The sequence below is a fragment of the Bombus terrestris genome, chromosome 4 (assembly GCF_910591885.1).
Source record: "Bombus terrestris chromosome 4, iyBomTerr1.2, whole genome shotgun sequence".
NCBI lineage: Eukaryota > Metazoa > Arthropoda > Insecta > Hymenoptera > Apidae > Bombus > Bombus terrestris.
This window is the reverse complement of record NC_063272.1, coordinates 17533135-17552738: the sequence shown is the minus strand read 5'-3', so window position 1 is coordinate 17552738 and position 19604 is coordinate 17533135. Positions and strand designations below refer to the sequence as shown.

The 19604-nt window shown below is 32.5% G+C and overlaps 1 protein-coding gene and 1 long non-coding RNA gene across 3 annotated transcripts in view; one reads left to right on the top strand and one right to left on the bottom strand.

The window, feature by feature from the left end:
- The window catches only part of LOC100642683, a 38071-nt gene extending 23567 nt beyond the window's left edge, over window positions 1-14504 (bottom strand). Inside the window, exon 1 of the mRNA XM_003394792.4 lies at window positions 14143-14504. The gene's annotated coding sequence lies outside the window, so the exon portion shown is untranslated. The remainder of the gene's footprint in view (window positions 1-14142) is intronic.
- LOC110119238 lies at window positions 7345-13396 on the top strand. Of its 2 annotated transcripts, none has more exons than XR_007223833.1 (3): window positions 7345-7855; window positions 11656-11836; window positions 12726-13395. It is a non-coding gene; the product is annotated as an uncharacterized LOC110119238 (long non-coding RNA). The 2 variants fall into 2 exon arrangements; XR_007223834.1 differs by lacking the exon at window positions 7345-7855 and adding an exon at window positions 11321-11403 and having other exon boundaries at window positions 12726-13396.
- Window positions 14505-19604: the final 5100 nt, after the last annotated feature.

Here is a 19604-nt window from a genome sequence, read left to right as displayed (position 1 = left end):
AATGAATCGAAAATGCGCGACAAAATTTATTCATACCGAGAAAATCGGATTTGAAAAATTTAGCCAATTCCGAAGTGGACAAAGGGCGGGGGTATCGACAGCAACTTACTTTATATGTGAAAATACATCGAAAATGTAAAATAAAATGTTTATTCTCGCATAAAGTTGCGATATATATATACACGCACGATGTTATAAATGTTTCTTTGATGATTTTGCGAAAAGGCCTGATTTACCGAAGCCCTTAAACTTTCAGAAAAAAAAATACCTTCGGTTCTTAAAAGTTGATATACGTACCAATGTACGTACCTACTATACGGAGAAGGCAATACCAAGTCCCAGCGTGGACGATAAATGGTAAATATCATTCCAAAATCGATAAATTTCTAGAAATAGAGACACTGGCCCTGGCGCTTTTAAAACTTTACGTGCCAGTTACCTAACGAATATGCAAAGTGCAAACGAATACGCATTTCCTGACACCTCGAAATTAAAGCAAGGGGCTGGATGCGCGGTACGCGCTACAGACGCAAATAAGCTGGTACGCCGACCACTAGAAGCGTTTACCGTTTTCACTAGCTTTGAAATATACAGGGTGTTGAGCGAAGTCGCGCGCACGAGTTTTGAAGCATTTCCGATAACGTAACAAAAAAAAAATGTTTCAAACGAGAGTCCTGTTTTGAATCAGCTACAAACTGCGATACTTAAAATGGTAAAAAAATGTTTCTATAAAAGAGTCGAGTTCGCCTTGACATTCTTAAATGGGCACGATGTACATTTTGATTTCATAGAATCGTAGCTGATGTCAAGATAAGTCCGACGATGTAAACATTACGAGCTTAGGATGACCGTAAACTCAGAAATCTTGAATTCGTTGATATATTTCTACTTTAATTTATAATTTATATTTTATAATATCCACTGTCGATCGCTGCTTCGCAATAATATTGCGTCGAAGCATTGTGCTTTTAAAAACTATTTCACTGCTTCGCCTCTTAATAAGTTAAATACGTAGCGATAAGTATAGCGAGCATAATGAATAGCGAATAATTAAGAAACTTCGATGTGCGTATTATAGACTACATACAAGCGAATGCTATTTAATATGCACCGTGATGTCGTCAACTTTGCTTATTCGAAGAAGTAAGCATACAACGGCTTGGAAGGAATTTATAATTAATACAAATAGAATTGTATGTATACATAGCGGTATAGGAAAATTACAGACGTTGAAAAAAGACGTAGAACAATCGAATTACTTCGGTTAATATAGTTAATTAAAAATGCTTGGAAAGAAAGAAAAACAACGTTTTAGGTGATATAGAGCGCTTAATGTAATTACGTTTTAATTAAAACAATTTAGCGATTATCTTATGCGACGGTTTCAGAAACATTTAACGAAGGATAAACGTCCAATAATTCTCTGTTGCGGCGCAGTTTATCATACAGACAAAAAGATATATATGATAATTTATAACGCGAACGTTCAATTATTTTATTAGTGTCGAGATAGCAATTAAGTTCGTAAGTTCGACGATAAGTACCTATACGTATGTGTATAATATAATATATAAGTAGATAATATATCATGTATACGGGACGTTCCACGCGTCTGGGATAAGCTGTATCTTCCAAACGGTTTCACACAGAAAGAAATGTTATAGGCCAAAGGTAAATGGTACACGACGAAGAATAATCCGGAAATAATTGTATGCAATTGCGCTTGGAAAACGCAATTGCCCCTCTTTTCCTCGCATGAAACGCGTCTTTTTATTCTCTGCGCAGATGTATTAACATATTTATGCCCGAAATCGACTACTTTACAAGTTACCGGCTGAGAGTTTGCTAAATTATTTCGGTGTCGTGGGATACTTGCGCTGTAACAAATACCAACGCAGCGATTCTCCGTTTCGATCTCAACGTCTTTTCATTCTTCTCTTCCGTTGCGTGTTATTTAACACTTTCTTAATTTTTTGATATTTGTAACAGAGTACGTTATTGGATATCTCGAACGCTAATAACGGGACGAAAATACCCTCTGTCTTTCGAGTATCCAACTATCTCGATAATTTCTATTCAAATATTTGGTGACAACTCGAGAATGTGCTGAAGCATCGTCTCGTTGAAAGTATTCTATTTCTTTGCCGTGCAGATAACGGAATATCTGTATCGTGTAAATTAATGTACAAGAACTGGTAAATCGAAATCTAAAAAAGATTGCCATGTCTTTGTTCGCTCAAAATTCCATAAAAAAGATAAGATCCGATAAACCATTTATCAGATATGTCGCAACAAACATTTACACTGTATCGTGCTCGATTATTAGTATATTTTTTCTGGAATGTGGATTTTCTCTACACAGTGTATGACCGTTTTGTCGATCGACCGTTCCACTGTTGGCGAACGTCGTCTCGTCTGTCCACGAAACTTGCCAAATAAAATTAGCATTTTCTCGAATACACCGTAAAGAATATCGGCGACAGTTTATTCTTTCAATTTCGTCTCTAGACCGCAATGTTTGTCCACTGGAAAGCCGATAGGTAAGAACGAAACTTGACCATTTTCGGAATACGTTGAACCGATGCACACTGTTATATACGTATACGTATATTTATCATTGAACTTGTAAACTTAATAATTAACTTTGCAATAATAATTGCGGCAATAATTCTACGTTCATCGCATAAACTACACCACGAAAGAAATTATAATTATAATACACATGTATTTGAGCTGTGTTAAACAGATTAAATCAGATATGTAAATACATTATATGTATATGTATATACATTTATTAACATTCTATAAAGAGAAGTTTCTGAATGTTAACGTACAAATAATTGAAATTTATTTTCCAAATTACGCGTATTTGAAAGTTCTTAACGTGTTCTATCTTCAAACGAAATGAGACACTTTTCTCAGATCGTATCGAAAGAAGTTCTGCGACAAGAAAATAAAGGACTACGAAATTGAATAAAAAATAATTAAGAACTAATTAAACATATTTTACTGGATGACGACGTTGTATCGTATTTTTTTTGGATTTTTTCAGATTTACGTTGACACAACTATCGAAAAATATGTTTAGTCAGTGTGAGATCGTATGTTAGCGGATCGTATGTTACTGTCTCTAGCATCTATCCAGCTCGTGATAATTAAGCATAAGACAGCTGTATTCTAAGAAAAGTATTTAATTGTGAGTGACGCACTTGAATCATTTCAGAGAAATGACATTAACGTTAGGTTCGATGCATTTTTTGATTGGCTTAATCGATTGAAAAACAGAAACGCATAACAGTCGTTGAGTAACGTTGCTTTTCAACGTGGAACAATCTCTGCTACCTGCTTTTAGATATTTTCAACCCAATTACGACGTGTGCGTATTTTTACAAAATTTTAAAAATATCTTTTCGAATAAAACCTGCAAAAAACCTTATTGGAAAATCTTTAGATTTTTAAGCAATTTAATAAAACGATCGGTTTTCCTTAGTGCCTTCCCATCGGCGAAATTATTTTTAACTATACTCGCTGATTTTTAATAAAATATTACGCTTGTTAAATGCTGCTCGGATAGTTCGTTCCGAGTTTCAACACTTTGGTCGACGTAACAAAACATATCGAAAAGTTTTTCGCCGAGAAGCCTGAGAGGCTCTGGAAGGATGAAGAAGTATTCAAGTTGCGCGACAAATGGAGAAAGGTCGTGAAACAGAAAATCCTATGTAACTCGCTAAATGTATATCGAATCTTAAATCGCAACGAACTTTCCGAGGGACCGTTTGAATCCTTTTAACTGCGCCAAAAATACGCGGACTATACTTCAGACTATATGCTTATCAGAGCTTACGGTCACGAGAATGTTAAAACGTTACAAACCTCGTTCGTTCATTAAAATGAGATCAGGATTCAAAATCTCTGATACCAATATAGTAATATTTGTAACAGAAGAAAGGATTTGCTACTAGCAAATTTTTTTAAGAATAAATATTAGGTGTGTTGGGATAACAGGAGACTCTACTGTAGTTAAAATTCTAACTTCCGACTGCGTATATTACTGCAAATCAGGCACGTAACAAACGAAAAGGAAGAAAAAAGGAGGTGAAAAATAGCACGTGCAAACATCATGCTATGCCTCATGCGGGTTCCTGGTTCCTCGCGCGATTAATGACGCAAATTTCTCCGTTTAGAAGGCTCTGACGTTACAAATCGGTTGAAACAAGAGTTTTACACCTTATATCCAATTCTAACGTACGTTTAGCAAATGAAAAGTTATATTTGCTCGCGACAAATATTAATAAGAATTTGTACTTTGACTGAACACTCGTGTCTCGAATACGGAAATAACCTGAAGTACAAAAGAATTTTTAATTTAATGGAGTTAGTATTGTTCTCTGATAGAATAGAGATCAAAACGTTAACCTGTGTAATACGGTAATTGCTTTAAAACAGTGTCAAAGACTTGTTTTTATTCTACGTAAGATAGATAATTACGCGATTTAATATGCTTTTATTACACGCAGAAAAAAAGATTATAGACACTAATTATGCCAATAAGCAACCGCTATGCCTATTTTAAAGTTTAAAAGATTTAGGAAGGTATAGGATAGTTTCGAATAATACGCGATACGATATTCTCATCAGATTTTAATATTAAAGTACAATCGCCCATATACAACCTGCGTACGACCTTTCGTATACTTCGTAAGAAGGCAGTCTTTATTAAAATAAAATGCTACAAACTTTCACTGCTAAGCTATTGCGTTCTGTGTGAAAATAATGAAGTTTAATCTTGGTTTAGGCGAAAGAAAAAATGATTCGGATGTTGTGCATATATTTATTTTACTATTGCTAAGAGCTTGTAACATCAAAGGAGCATAGACTGACATTCAGTTTTATGCAAATCATTCTACGAGCAAACAATATAAGTATCTGCTGATGTAATTTAGCTATGGAATTTGATACGTTCAAACGACCATGTCGTAAGTTCCAAGCTGATAATTCACTAAAATAGAAAAATGGAAATGATTTAAAAATATCGTCTATTTCGTTACTTGCTAGTACATTTCTATATTAGATGCCAAAAATGAGGCGATCTCTCGTTCTGAATGCCATTTTGTAGAGTACAATGCCGCTTCAGTTCTTTGGATTTCGTTTCCAGCTCGTTAACTTGTCTATCGAATTTCGATTTGATCGACTGTTTCGGAAATATGTTACGTAACGTGCAACTCGTCCAGTTAAATAATGCAATACATAGTTTTAAGAATTCAAGGCCTATAAAGCAGTGGCAATTCGATCAGAAAGAAGTCGACTTGCCTCGAAAAAAATAAATCGAATACGTGGAAGAAAACTTTGTTTTACGAACCTTTATTTTATAAAGTTACCAATGAAAGCTATGATGTCGGTCGTAAGAGGCAAGATTCTTAATTTTCTTACAAATCTCTAACAGATTTATGCACACATTGAATTAAGTCATCGATATTTATAAGACATAATTGGCATTATATCAAAGCAAAAAATAATTTTTTATCTCGTCGATGAATATTAAAAGCGACTATAAAAAAAAATAAGAATACATATTAAAAGGATTTACCGATATTTTAGTTTTGATATTTTTTCATTTAAATATTACACATCTGGTATTTATCAGTATTAGGTATGTATATCATTTCACGAGTATTTAATTTTTTATCTTTTAATTAAATAATTTGATTGCAATTTATTTATACATCTAAATTTTATTTACATATCATCGACATTTTCAATATTTGCCAACATTTACTAAAGTTCCTTCACGTATCCAGCATCGTATCCAATATATTAAATTTTGTACAATTAATTGGAATAAAATTTAGTGACTTCTTCCTTTCGTTATTCTATTTTAAACGCCACGTACACCTTCGAAAATTGTATCCGCCGATCGGTTCCCCAATAATTTCAATTAATATTTCTCCTGCAAGAATCGTTATGCCATCTATTTTCGCACATCCTGTATAATATGCGTCCAGTAACTTTAATATCATATAACCAACTTGCTGGTATGCCAACTCATCGCTACACACGTGCGGTTTCAAAGTCCTTTCCTTCTGCCGAAAGATATGGAGGGGCATGAATTAATCATTCGGACACAATTGCTAATTTTAATGTGATTTCGATTGTACGGGTCGAAAGGAACAACGTATCGACTTCTAAGCCATAGAACACATCTCGATATCGTGTCAGTAATTATGGAAATACATTCAGGACTAGACTTTACGTAATTAGACAAATTTTTATAAATAAATTTAAACAGTTGCATTTTCTATAATGCAGGATTTAAAAATGCATTTCTTGTACTTTGTAACACTTCTCGAATTTGTATCTCTAATAATAGTTACTAAGTAAATCAAGTACGTATAATTTCGTATGGAAACTGTCTCTAATTATATACCCGTCATTGTAACTGTTTTCATATCTTAGTAAAATATATGAGTATGACCTATTTTCACTCGTACTAATTTTAACTTGAGAATTGAAAGTTACTTTTATTACTACTAAATAATGTTTAATTTCTTATTAAAACTTTCCCTGTTTATATATATGTTATACCGTACCCTGTATACATGTTATATCCTGTATATACCGTAGAAAAATTTATATTTTTGCTTCATTTTCACGCAAAAGTTTTTACTCCTTTTATATTTATTACAGGAAAGTACACAAACTACATTAAGAAAAAAGAGAATTTCATGTACTTACAACCTAATTACTATCGATAACTAAACTTACGATCTAATACTTAGTAAAACACGACGTATGTATTCCGCTAAATAATAATTCGTAAGCAATCCAAGAAATAAACCGTCTTCCATTTTGTTTTATCGATGTTTATTTAATAGTAATTGCGTTATTTAATCACATTTTCAACCAACAATTAATGCACCAGTCGGAATGACTAACTTGTCAATCAACCGTAATAATTTCGATGAATGTACATTTGAAAACAAAGATTCCCAAAAATCATAAATGAAACTTACAGAAACATGTCACTCATCGACTAAAAAAGAACCTGTCGATGCTTTTCTGAAAAGAATCAAACCTAACCTCAAAGGCCTGGTTGCACAATGCGTGCTTGTCACGCGCATTGGATCCGTTTTTTGGATCCATTCGATATCGAATATCAACGTCCCAGTAATTGTGGTACGATCGACGAGGATTCTACGTGAAAAGATAAATCGAAAACATAGAATAGAATAAAATTTGTTCATATACACCTCGCTGATAATTTATTCGATATATATAAATTTAACTAATTACCGAATGGGTTAAAGTAAATAATCAGCTGGGTGATGCTGCATGCGAAAATAAATAAAAAATGCAGGATAAAATTTGTTCGTTCAAGACTTCGTTTTCAAGAATATGATATTTGAACGTGTCCAGTTAAGAATTGGCTTGATACATGCGTACTTGATTCAAATTTCATTTTCTCGGAAGCGTCTACGAGCAAATTTGATCTCCAACACATCTTCAACTTATTTTCGTACGTAGTATATTCTTATCGACTGTTCACTTCTGTCCAATTCGGAATTGGCCAAGTTCAAGTATACGAGACAAGTTTTCATACTCGGTTCTCTAGAAAATGAAACGTCACATGTTCTTCCATATTTCCAAATTGTTTTTTCATGTAGAATCGCCCCCTTACCGATTGTACCGCGATTGCTGGGGTACCCTATACATTATTGCGTTCGAAATTTCGAAGTGAATCACACTAAAAGCAAACCATCGAAAAATTAACGATGTATCTCGAAAACGCGATAGTTTACTATCTAGTGAAGTTTATATGAGATAAGGAAAACAAATAAAAACGGAATTTACAAAGGATGTGAGTATTTTGCTACGGAATCATTTATCTGAATTTATCACGGAATAAGTTATCTGAAAGTGGCGAATTATATATATAAATTTATGAACTATTCTAAGTAGAGAAAAAGGTTAAATGGTACGATTCTTTGTAGAGACTTTTCCACGAGGGAAACGATGTGGAACGGAAAGCTATTGTTTGTCTAACTGTTTGTTTCTCGAAGAAATTAAAAAAAAAATGTTATAAAACTACGAAACCGGACAAAATAACCGATATCAGATTTTTTGCTCTTGCAATTACTAGAACAGGAATATCCTAGTTTTAAAACTCACTTAAAAAATGAACATTTCGTACATTATGTAACATATAATATGTACAATATTTAAATGTATGCACCTGTCAATCGATTACATACAAAATACTTTCATACATATTAATAATGGATACCAAAGTTAACATTCTTTGCGGGTAATGTTCTCGTATATTTGCGTAAATTCCTGAATTATTATTATTAAACGATTACCGAAGGCCACCTTATTTTTAAATAATTATCTTTCCTAACTTTTCAATCAAAATGCTTTCAAACTAAAAGGTTTTACGCTAAAAGAAAAAAATTGAGGAATTAGATCGATTGATATTTGATAGCAAATACTAAGAGACCAGACATAATACAAACACGATACGGATTTTCCACGCAATAACAGGCTGATTGTCACAGGTTTAATCTCATTATGCCCGTCTGATATAAAAAATAAACTAAGTCGACACTTGTTTCTGCACATTTGACCAACAGCAGTCTACGTTAATTTCCATTATGTAATCAAACCCATAATGTGAAATATATGCAACACAAATTTATAATTTATTATTACTGATTAATGGCGTGTCAAAATTTACATTCGTAAAAATATATACGCGAATATTTCTATCTGAAAAATTCTTTCAGTTTGATACATCGTCGACTTTTGATAACTTCCGATATCGCTGACATATTTTCAACGAATCCCTCGATTTGTACATACTTTTATCTGTGCCAGCCTGTGGAAATTCTCACTTCCAGTCGGCCAATGTATATACACTTCCACTTATAGATATTAGGTCATTTATGGCTTATGAGAAATCAGTACAGACAAGTATACTTAAGGTTTATAACTTTTTATTTTACGTATACGTACAATATAGCATAACCAGGGGACGTCTTTTTTCAGAAAGATGAATGTGTTTTATGCTTTTTCCAACAATACCTCTACGATGGCTTTCTATTTAACTTATGCGCTTCGAAGTGCGATAATTATAAATTTTTCTAATTCTTAATATTCAAAATTTAATAACAAGTTCAGGTACATTTTCAAAAGTTCGAGTTCCGATTTCGGACGGTGATCGTATTAGATACAGACGTCAATTACGTTACTCTAAAAAAAATGGCATAAAACTTTTTCATGACATCAGTAGGATGAAATACGAGAACGATTCCAAGCGTTGAATGTCAAAGTGTCACCTTTTTCATTTTTCTGCAATTTCTGCGATATTTTAAGGAACAGCTGAACATATACAAGCGTGTTTCAATTAGTTCTAATTAAAGCAATTTGTAAGTTCTTTTTCGATGAACGTTTCTTAAGAATTCTATTTTTGAGAGTAAAATAAACGTAACAATATGCGAGGATCAAAAATGGACAAGAATATTTATTATTATGAAAAATATAAACATTAATTTTTTTGGTTAGCTTCGTGCTTTTTACATATATATATATATAATAATAGTATTTATAAATACAAAAATTGTTTCATTTTATTATTACGTTTTATTCTATTGCTACATTTTTCCTAGATAGTATCCTGTTGATATGCAAATCAGCTTATTCAGTGCTTTCAGAATAACATTTATAATCATATTTACCTTATTTCTATTAATAAAACAAATGTATGTTATAATAATCTTTTACTATTTTTAACTGACCTGCAATTAAGTTTAAATTAAAAATTAATTTCTCATGCAGATAAAATCAATTTTCCTAGTCCTTAATTATTTTCCCTATTTTTACTGAGTTTATCATACTTAATATTCACATTTACATATATGGAATTTAAAAATACTACCTCAATGTTCGTATACCTAACACCTAATTTTAGTCATCTAATTCGTTTTGGCAATACCTATTTTAAGTATTGTAAAACTGAACCACTCGAAATATCTCATTTATCGCTTAAACCCTAAAATATTCTGCTTGAGATATTCATATAATTATTAAAACAATGTCACAGCAGTTGGGAACGTTGAACTGTGGCCAACAATACACGCAAATCAATTCAACGTCAGCCACCCATATAATATCATGGTTTACGTTGCACATTTAACTCGATACTTTATTAATTTATTCGAACAATAAATTATTCGTTATTTCCAAATAATTTCGTTCGTTTGTAACCTTCGTTGAAAAATTATTCGGCTTAGAATTGAATCGAGGTTGTGTTTCAACGATTTATTTAAAAGTGTTCGAAAATTGCTACTGAAAAATGTTTCTGGAATAATTTTAAAAAAATTATTTGGAAATTTGTATTCGAATAACGCCCAACTCTGCAATAAACATTTCATATATACATGCAACAGACTTCACTTCCGCCCCATTCGATTCAAATGCAAGCTTACGATTTAACGAGGAGACCGTGATATTTTCAAAACAAATATTTCTACATAAGTTTATTCTTTTAATGCGCGAAAAGCAAGCGGAATATCAACTTTTAACCAATCTGCTACTTTAAATATATACGTAACAAACACTGGTCACGATCTTCGGTCACGAGGAAGTGAATCAGTGAATTTTATTCGTTTCTCAGTATGCTCAACGGATTCGCGAGTTCAACTACGATAATTGTTTTTTCCACTTCGAAAGCACGTGGTTCGTACGAAGAAAGGAAAATAACAGACTTATGACCGTAACGCTAGAAGATCAGCAAAAGGTTCTTGGTTGGCTAGAAAAGCTTCAACTGAAATCGGTTAATGCAGAAACAATTTGAAATTTTCTACGATTTAAAGAATGTCAACAGTCTACAAAAGCCTCTATTAGCGAAAAACTTGATTAGACATAACCTCCGCAACTTGAAGATTTCAGCTCTTCGCTTGAGATTCGACTTACCGAGGTTCGATTGTAAAAAGCAAATAATGGCCCCTGTTCTACCATTCGAACAACAAAATTTTTATGACGGGAGGATAACACGCGCAAGCTCTAATGGTAAAGCAGGCATCGAGGTTGGTTAAGGAATCAGGATATTTATAAACATAACCTCAAAAGCTATAAATGAAAGCATTGAAAATGATGTTACCCAAATGTTGAAGCAACATTATCGTAAAATTGAACTGTTATTAAAGAATTCCGTATTCGCTACATAACTCGATGTTAGAAAATGTGGGTGTTTGAAAAACAGCCAATAATGTACTTTAAGATATCCTAATGTATTATATATTATTATATAAAGAATGAAAAGTAATAATGATAATGAATCAAAGAGGGAAGATTAGTCGAAAACAACTCGTGAAATTACGGAAATTACTGATTACTGAAACGTTCAACGTACGTTTACATTGCTAGTATATCGTTATTTAATACGTTCGAATATATTATTGCAATTTTCTGTATCCTCAAACGGGATCAATCCAGAAACTAGAAAGAAAGTTAATAGGACTGGAATGGTGACTTAATTGTTCGTATTTTGGATTTTGACAAACAATTGAAATTTAAACCAAAAATTCGATTTTTTGTAAATACATTTTATGTAATGTAAAATTTCGAACTTATGAATAATATAGTAATCTCGTTGCTTAGCTGGAACGGATCGAATTTCTTCAAGCAGTTCAAACAATTGATTCAACGAATCACGCAACGCCCACTTAAATTTCGACTAGATATATTCGCCCATCTCGTTCTTTGAAGTACCACACGGAAAATTTTTAAAAAGCGAAGAAGCCCTCTATGGATACTTCAAACATCTGATGTCACTATCATGGTACGTAGTACATCGTTAAAGATTTACAGTTAATCCTTCCTTTATTATTATTTTTTCTAAAACACGGAACTATATTCGTAGCAATATTTTATTAAATTATATACTTTGTAAAGTTCCATTTACGTTAGAAAGTCAACAATAAGCGAAATATATTCTAATAATCTCAGTTAGCAAAAATATACATGTAATCTCAAATTTTTTGATGCTGCATAACGTATAAGAACCATTAAGAAGAACCAAAAGGTCATCAATATGCTTGAATATGAATTACGCAATCCAGCAAAAATTTATACTTTCTAAACGTGTACTGTATGTAGTTAATGATATATACTACCGTCCATAAGTTGTTATACATATAGTTAGATAGGTTCCTAGTAAAATGGCGAAAAATTGTCATATATAATTTAATTTTAATTTATAATTTAATATAAATGATCAGAAATAGAGAAAATATGATCATCTTTAGAAATAAGTTTATACAAAATAATATTGTATAACTTAAGAAATCTTTTTATAAAAATCCACGAAAAAAAATATCACGTAATAAGTAAAAAATTATTTAAAAGAAATATCGTTAATATTTCTCGACAAATATAAAAGAAAGTAAAGCAAAAGTAAAAAAGATTCTATGAAATAATCGAATATTTTCGCAATCGAGTGACATAACAAACAAGATATAATGTTTCGGTCTATCTTATATAATAATTAAAAATACAATATTATAAAACTACTATAAAAATGACATACGATAAAAAAATTTATATATACATATATATGCGCATATAAAAAATCTTTTCTATACAAATTATTAATATTAAATTTAAAAATAAATATAAACGTCTCCAGAAACTTATTTTCCGTATATATTAATTCGATTGATTGAAACTAGGATTTTCGGTTTGGTCGACTTTTTTGTTCGAGTCCGATGACTTATGGCTGGCAATGTAGGGGCATAACAGGATGCTCGTGCTTCTCCGATGAGCACGAAAACGTTTACCGTACACGCTGCGACAATCCTCTATTATGCACGCGTGGCAATAGAATGAAAGTCATTGTTCGCAAGGAAAGACGTCAACGACAGGAATACAAATTACATATTTTCACCGATAACAAAATATTAAATCGGAAGCTTATTTAATGTTGATGGAAAACTACCAAATCGCTAATTCATACAATAAAATGCATTCTTAAGCTATGTTTCATTAAATGCATCTTCTATAATGTATGTTTCATTCAATTAAATATATTTCCTAATTTAAACAATTTCTATAGTTTTCACAGAATTACACATAGCTAATACTAAGTAATTAATTCAGTTAAAAATATTTCCTAATTTGCACTAACTGTAGCTTCTATACTATGTAATACAAAATTACGTATAGTTAATGCTCAGTGAGTGATTCGATTAAATACATTTTCTAATTTCACCTAGAATTATTTACTTTAATGCTTATATAACTATAAAAAGACAACTTATTGATATAGTTACTCTACATATGTATATTTTCGTGTTAAATTGAAATACAGAAATGCAATACAAGAAGAAAAACACGATGGAATCATGATATAAATTTTATAAAAAAAATCTCACAAAGCGTATATATTATCATTTTTTCCGTTATATGATCTGAAACTAAAGATATTCGTTCCAGCATACTAAAGAACCACCTTTGTCATTCTTCATGTATTATATACACAAGGTGATCCAACAATCGTGGTTCGATAGGTAGACAAACATTTTACATAAAAAAACAGGTCGAAGATATAAAATGAAATTTGTTCATACGATGCTTAGTTTTGAAGGAAATCGAGCTTGAAAATTTGTCAAGTACAATTTGAACTTGGCTAATTGGCTTGAAATGCACAAAAGTAAATAATCAATAGGACGTTGTTCTACAAACTATGTGTGAAAGTAGTTTCCGAGGAAACGAAATTTGAAAATTGATCAAGTACGCGTGTATCAAGCGAATTCTTAATCAAACTTTCAAATCCTATTTTCTTGTAAATGGTATATTAAACTTTAAACAGGAAAATTTTATTCCACACTTTTTATTTATTCTCGCATATAGTATAACTTCCTACTGATTGTTTATTTCAATCCAGTCAGTAATTAGCCAAATTGTACACTAAACGAATTTTAAAATTCGATTTTACTAAAAATAGAATTTGGTATGAAAAATTTTATTCTACATATATTTTCGATTTATTTTTTCACGTTGAACCACCCCTTTGTGGATTGTATCGCGATTTTTGGGACACCTTATACGATTAAGAAGTCTAACTGAAAAGTAAAAGTAGACACTTACCAAACAAAATTTCTTCGGAAGTAGAGAAGATCAATCCATTTGGACGAAGCAGGTTTCGGTCGACATGCAGCTTGCGGATTGCTTCACGAGGATTCGTTTGGAAAACTGTCAAACAATTCCGCCAAGCACAAACTTTGGAAACCTGACGCACCACTTTACATATTTTCGTATGAAATGTATCGAGTCATGTATTTGAGGTTATGTTTTGAAAATTTTTGAAAAAATTTCGCGTGTTAACCCGCCTAAAGCTGCCTATATACAGTAGATATAAACTGCAGCGTGAAGAACATCGTCGCGGAACGAGCGTTGCTTCTCTGCTGGACGAACTGAAGCGAATTGCGAAAGATTCACGAAGTCAGTCGTGCTTACCTCGTCCCAGCCGAACTCTCCCGAACCCCGAACCACCGAGCTGCTGTGATTGGCCCATTTTCTCCCTAGTTCACTGGACGAAATCCTGTCTCCCTGTCCCCTCCCTTTCTTATAGCAACTCAAAGGTAACAAGCACGAGTGACTTGTAGTTAGCGATGGAATTGATACGATACATATTGATGATATTGGAACAACTTACGAAAATATTAGAACATTTATCACAAAAGACTTTTGTATGTATATTGTGTTTTTTATATAAAACATTTTGAAATTTTATTATGAATGAGATGAGAATCGGCTATCTTCATTATATAGGTTAAATTTGAAATCATTCTAAAAATGCATACAGAGTATAAAAATTACGGGATATTCATCGCAAATGTATATTTAATGCCATGATTATTGGAACACCCTGTAGATTGATTTCTACTTTGCGAGTATAATATTAATATTAATATTTTCATGCAGCATCAATTCTTATATTAAATATTGAAAAGGTATCGACTATTCTTGATACCTACGATCTTACGATGTAGAATCAAAATTCGTAAATTGATATCGATGCGGTATCATTCCCAACACTAACGAAGCACGAGTGACTTGTATCTTGAACAATTTGTAGTTAATGTCTTTCAGGGAATCCCCGTGCGATTTTATCTTGCCTTTTTTTTTAAGCTAGTCAGTGTGTATAAATAGAAGGTGAAGTATAAATATTGATATACGGAAAGGAATGCAAATGTATTAAGGGAATTATCTTATTAGAAAAATTGCTGTAATTCTATTAATTTCATTCGATCGATCAATGTTCTTATCGTTCTTTTCTCTTTTTGTAAGTTTCGTTTATTGTTCAGGATGATTGTGACTGTTGACATCATCTCTATACCAACGAAATAGAAGAACGTTTCCAATTTTGTTTGGATATCGTTGAAACGCAAAAGAGAATCCATTATTTTAATTAATACTCATTTTATTTTGTATTATCATCGACTTCAAATTATATACAGTACTCACATTTAGAAAGCTAGAATCATTTAATCATAAAAAATAAAAGAATCATCCACTCTACTTATTATATCCTTATACAGGGTGTTCGGTAACTAATGCTACAATTAGGTACAAAGTGATTTTATGAAAAAATAAGTAAAAGATGTGGAATAAAATTCTTTCATACGACGCTTCGTTTCTTAGACTATTGAGTTTGAAAATTGATCAGTATACGTAAACTTGGCTAAGTACAGACTAAATTTGAATGGAGGTTATTATATATGCAAAAATAATTCAAAATTATAAAATAAAATTTTTCCGGTTAATCCCTCATTTTCAAGAATCTAATGTTTAAACATGTAAAAACTGATCTGATGATACACATAAATTTTTAAACCTATTTTTCTCGAAAAGAAAGCATCTTAAGAAAAAATTGTATTCTAAACTTGATTTATTTTCGCGCGTAGTTTACTTATCTTTACACGTAGTTTATCCTGTTGATTATTTACTCTTGTTCAGTCCGAAATTAGCCAAGTTTAAGTACACTTATCAAATTTTCAACCTCGACTTTCTCGGAAATGAAACGTGAAAATTTTTTATTCCATTTTTCCGCCTTACTTTCTCATAGAATCACCCTATACCAAGTTGTGTCAACAGTTACAGGTCACCCTGTATATGCCTACTCTAAATATTTTCTAAACCTTCCATGAAAATAAATGAAATATGACATATAAGTTACTTTCACTTGACTGCATTTAGATTAAGAAATATCATAATTAGTTTATTATGGATAATACCAATTAGGAGAAATAGAATAAAAATCGTCTCAGTTTATGATAAATAGTAAAATAACAACAAAGTATACATATTTTGCAAGTAAGTATTTACACATTTTTAAAAGTTGTTTATCAGTTAGAAGAAACTGGTGTAGGTTGTGTAAATTAGAATCTCATTAAAATTTTGCTTGTTTTAGCAACATCACGCGGGTTAGTACTATGTGCATTGGCAATTAGTGCTAGAAACGTTCAATACGAAAACTGCAAACACAAAATGGTCATGATGTATATTTTTTCAGTTATTTAAATATAAAACAATTCCAGTTAGTGGTTTATGAAAGAATGAAAGTACATATTACATATATGAATATTGAAACGTAATTCAATTCTCAAAGGAATCAATCATACTTAAACTTCTAATAGTCTGATAAAATGTGTTTTGTCACGTGTCATGCGACAAACAGAAAACATGTTAAAATGAATGGTTTTATTTTAGGTGATAGACTGGCACGTGTATCGGTGAATTCTCTTATGACTCCTACAATTTATCTCAATTTCCTTCTCCACGTGAATTCCTTTTATCCGTGGTCTCCCACATAGAATTACACGTGTCAAGATGAACAAAGGAGCCTCGTGTAGCGTCTAACGAACGTATAACACATATATACGTACACATATGTATATGTATAATATAATATGAATCGCAAAAGTAAACACGATAATCAACGATAGTTATCAAAATTAAAATTTTCAACAAATACATTATTATAAAAAGGACTTTTTTATTCTTTATCCAAATAGAGCTGGGAATTCGAAAATCCAAGAATTCAATACATTCAAGGCGGATCATAACAAATCAAGGAGTCTTTCTTTATTGGAGGAGAGGGGAGAGTGACAGAGACAAAGACAGAGAGAGGCAAAATGTATAAGAGTCAAGTATATATAAGTATATTTTCGAACCTTCTTTTACAAGATTTACAATTTGCTTGCAAATTATATTTTAATATCTCTATCTGATATTGTAGCCTAAATAATCAAATTTACATTAATTATAAGGATGACTCGGCTGAAATTACCATTAAAATCTCCTCCTCCTTTCCTCTATTGGAGGATATGTACCACCATTATGTACGGCTGTCGTATTACCTCGAGGAAGTAATCGAGGTAATTAATAACATATTTTATTCCAAGACGGATTTCTTCAGTCGCACAATTTTTCCACTTCATCCCTTTTTCGGGCATGTATTTTGACTTTATACAAATGTTTTAAAGCTGCTACTCGATATTCTTCTCCTTTGGTGCATAACGTGCACAATAAATGTTTGCGATCTCCAAAAATTCTCCCAGCATCCGCTATAAATTTGGGATTGAAGCGTAATAATGTTAACGAATTCTTTGAAATGCCGTTCTTAAATTATACATTCAGATCCACCTCCGTACTGTGCTCTCAGCAGATAAATGACGACCGCTTTTCCCTAATTCATTAAAAGTTGTTGCGGAATCGCAAAATATCATTTTAACTAAATCTTGTTTTTCGATTGTATACAAGAATTCTTGCGACGTCACTTTTGCATCCATATCCATATAAAATTCATCCATAGTTTCTACCTTGCGCAACATGTTACCGTTGGATGACTAATTATCTCCACCAACCTGAATAAACGTGGGCTCAGCGTTTATATTGACTGAACATATCTTGAACATAAATTCTTGCAAACCAATCTTATTCTTCCTACGTTGAACCCAAAGTTGAATTTTAACATCATCTGCCGTATTTAAAAATCTACTGCTTTCAGATTGTTTCCCTTAACAATTCCATCGAGTAAATTTTACTATGATAGCAAAAATGAAGCTATAAGAATTCCCATTCCTTCACCGAAACTACTATTTTTTGAGTACGACTACCATCATTACTTGCAGTTAAATTATCGAAGTCTAACATAATCGAAATTTAATCCAAATCTAATAGAAATTCGAATGCAATGGAAATCTAACCCAAGCCAAACTCAAACTCGCTTATCTATACATAGACTTATTTCTCTAAATGATATCGTGCCTTTAACCGTTTTAACGCCAAGCAGCGCGGTCGCGCTGTTCGCATACAGTGATGAACTGTGTCGCGATGTTTGGTCACGATCGTCAATTCGAAGCGCTATCGCGCTGCATGGCACAATCCGACACGGATAAACCCCTGGCACTAAAATGGTTAAGGTTCTGGGGTATGCTATTCAGTCCTTCTGCCAGAAGGTTCATCGCCTAACCCACTCCGTGGACAGATCCTTTCAGGGCATTCTTATCACCTTACGCTCGTCATGAGGCATCATGACGTCTGTAACATTAGCGCCTCTTACAATTTGTCGGCCAAAAATTATATATTCGTGACGCTTAGAATTCGTCGCTAAACCAAAATTCGTGATTTTCGCTATGAATCTCTTGCCGGCATAACACATAAATATAGTATATAAACTTACTATGTTTCATATAATTTAATCAGTGTTTGATGAATAAGGAAATTTTTATTTACTTATAGAAATCCATGTTCCCGAACCCAAGTAATAGCCACTTACTTCGAATTAGGTAAATTGGATAGATTCCATTCTAAAGATGAAGATTCCTAAAATTAGAGAGAGAAAGCGAGGGGAATAAAAGCGAAGAATATCTTTTACACATGCAAGCGCTCCCTGCCACGTGTCGTCAAGATAAAAGAAATAGGACATCGCAGGATAAACAAGGAGTATGAGAAAGGGCAAAGATTGGAGAACACCGTGCTAGTCGTAACCTAACCCCAATCATTCCATGATCGGTAACCGAACTGTAAACACCTGTAAGACGACGCTGATCCGAGATAACTGAAATCGCGTAGGATACTTCTTCGTTTGTTAGATATTTAACGTTCGTCTGCGTTAATGATTGTACAAAGAATGGACGAGTATTTTGGACGTTACAATCGTAAAACCGTTGGGGCCCGTCAACTTGTGACGCAGTAAAGAAGTGCCTGACTTAAGGCACCTTCGAGTGTTTTCGCGTTCTCTTCTTAAAAAGCACAGAGTGACGAAAGCCAGCCGACCGTTTCAGACTTTCGAGCTACACGTTTTCTTACACACGCAAGCCAATATAAAACAGAGTACAAAATAAAATAAAACCAGAACAAAGAAAACGAAACAAAGCTGATGTATTTATCGAAAGACTATTTTCTCGTGGATTTGAACGGGACTTTTCTTAAATCATTTTCTTATGGCGCCCGGGTAACAAAAAGAAAAAAAAATAATAGAAAAGAATTAGCGGATATCAGTGATCTTGAAGAAAATAGAATACTATAGACATTAGTGGGAT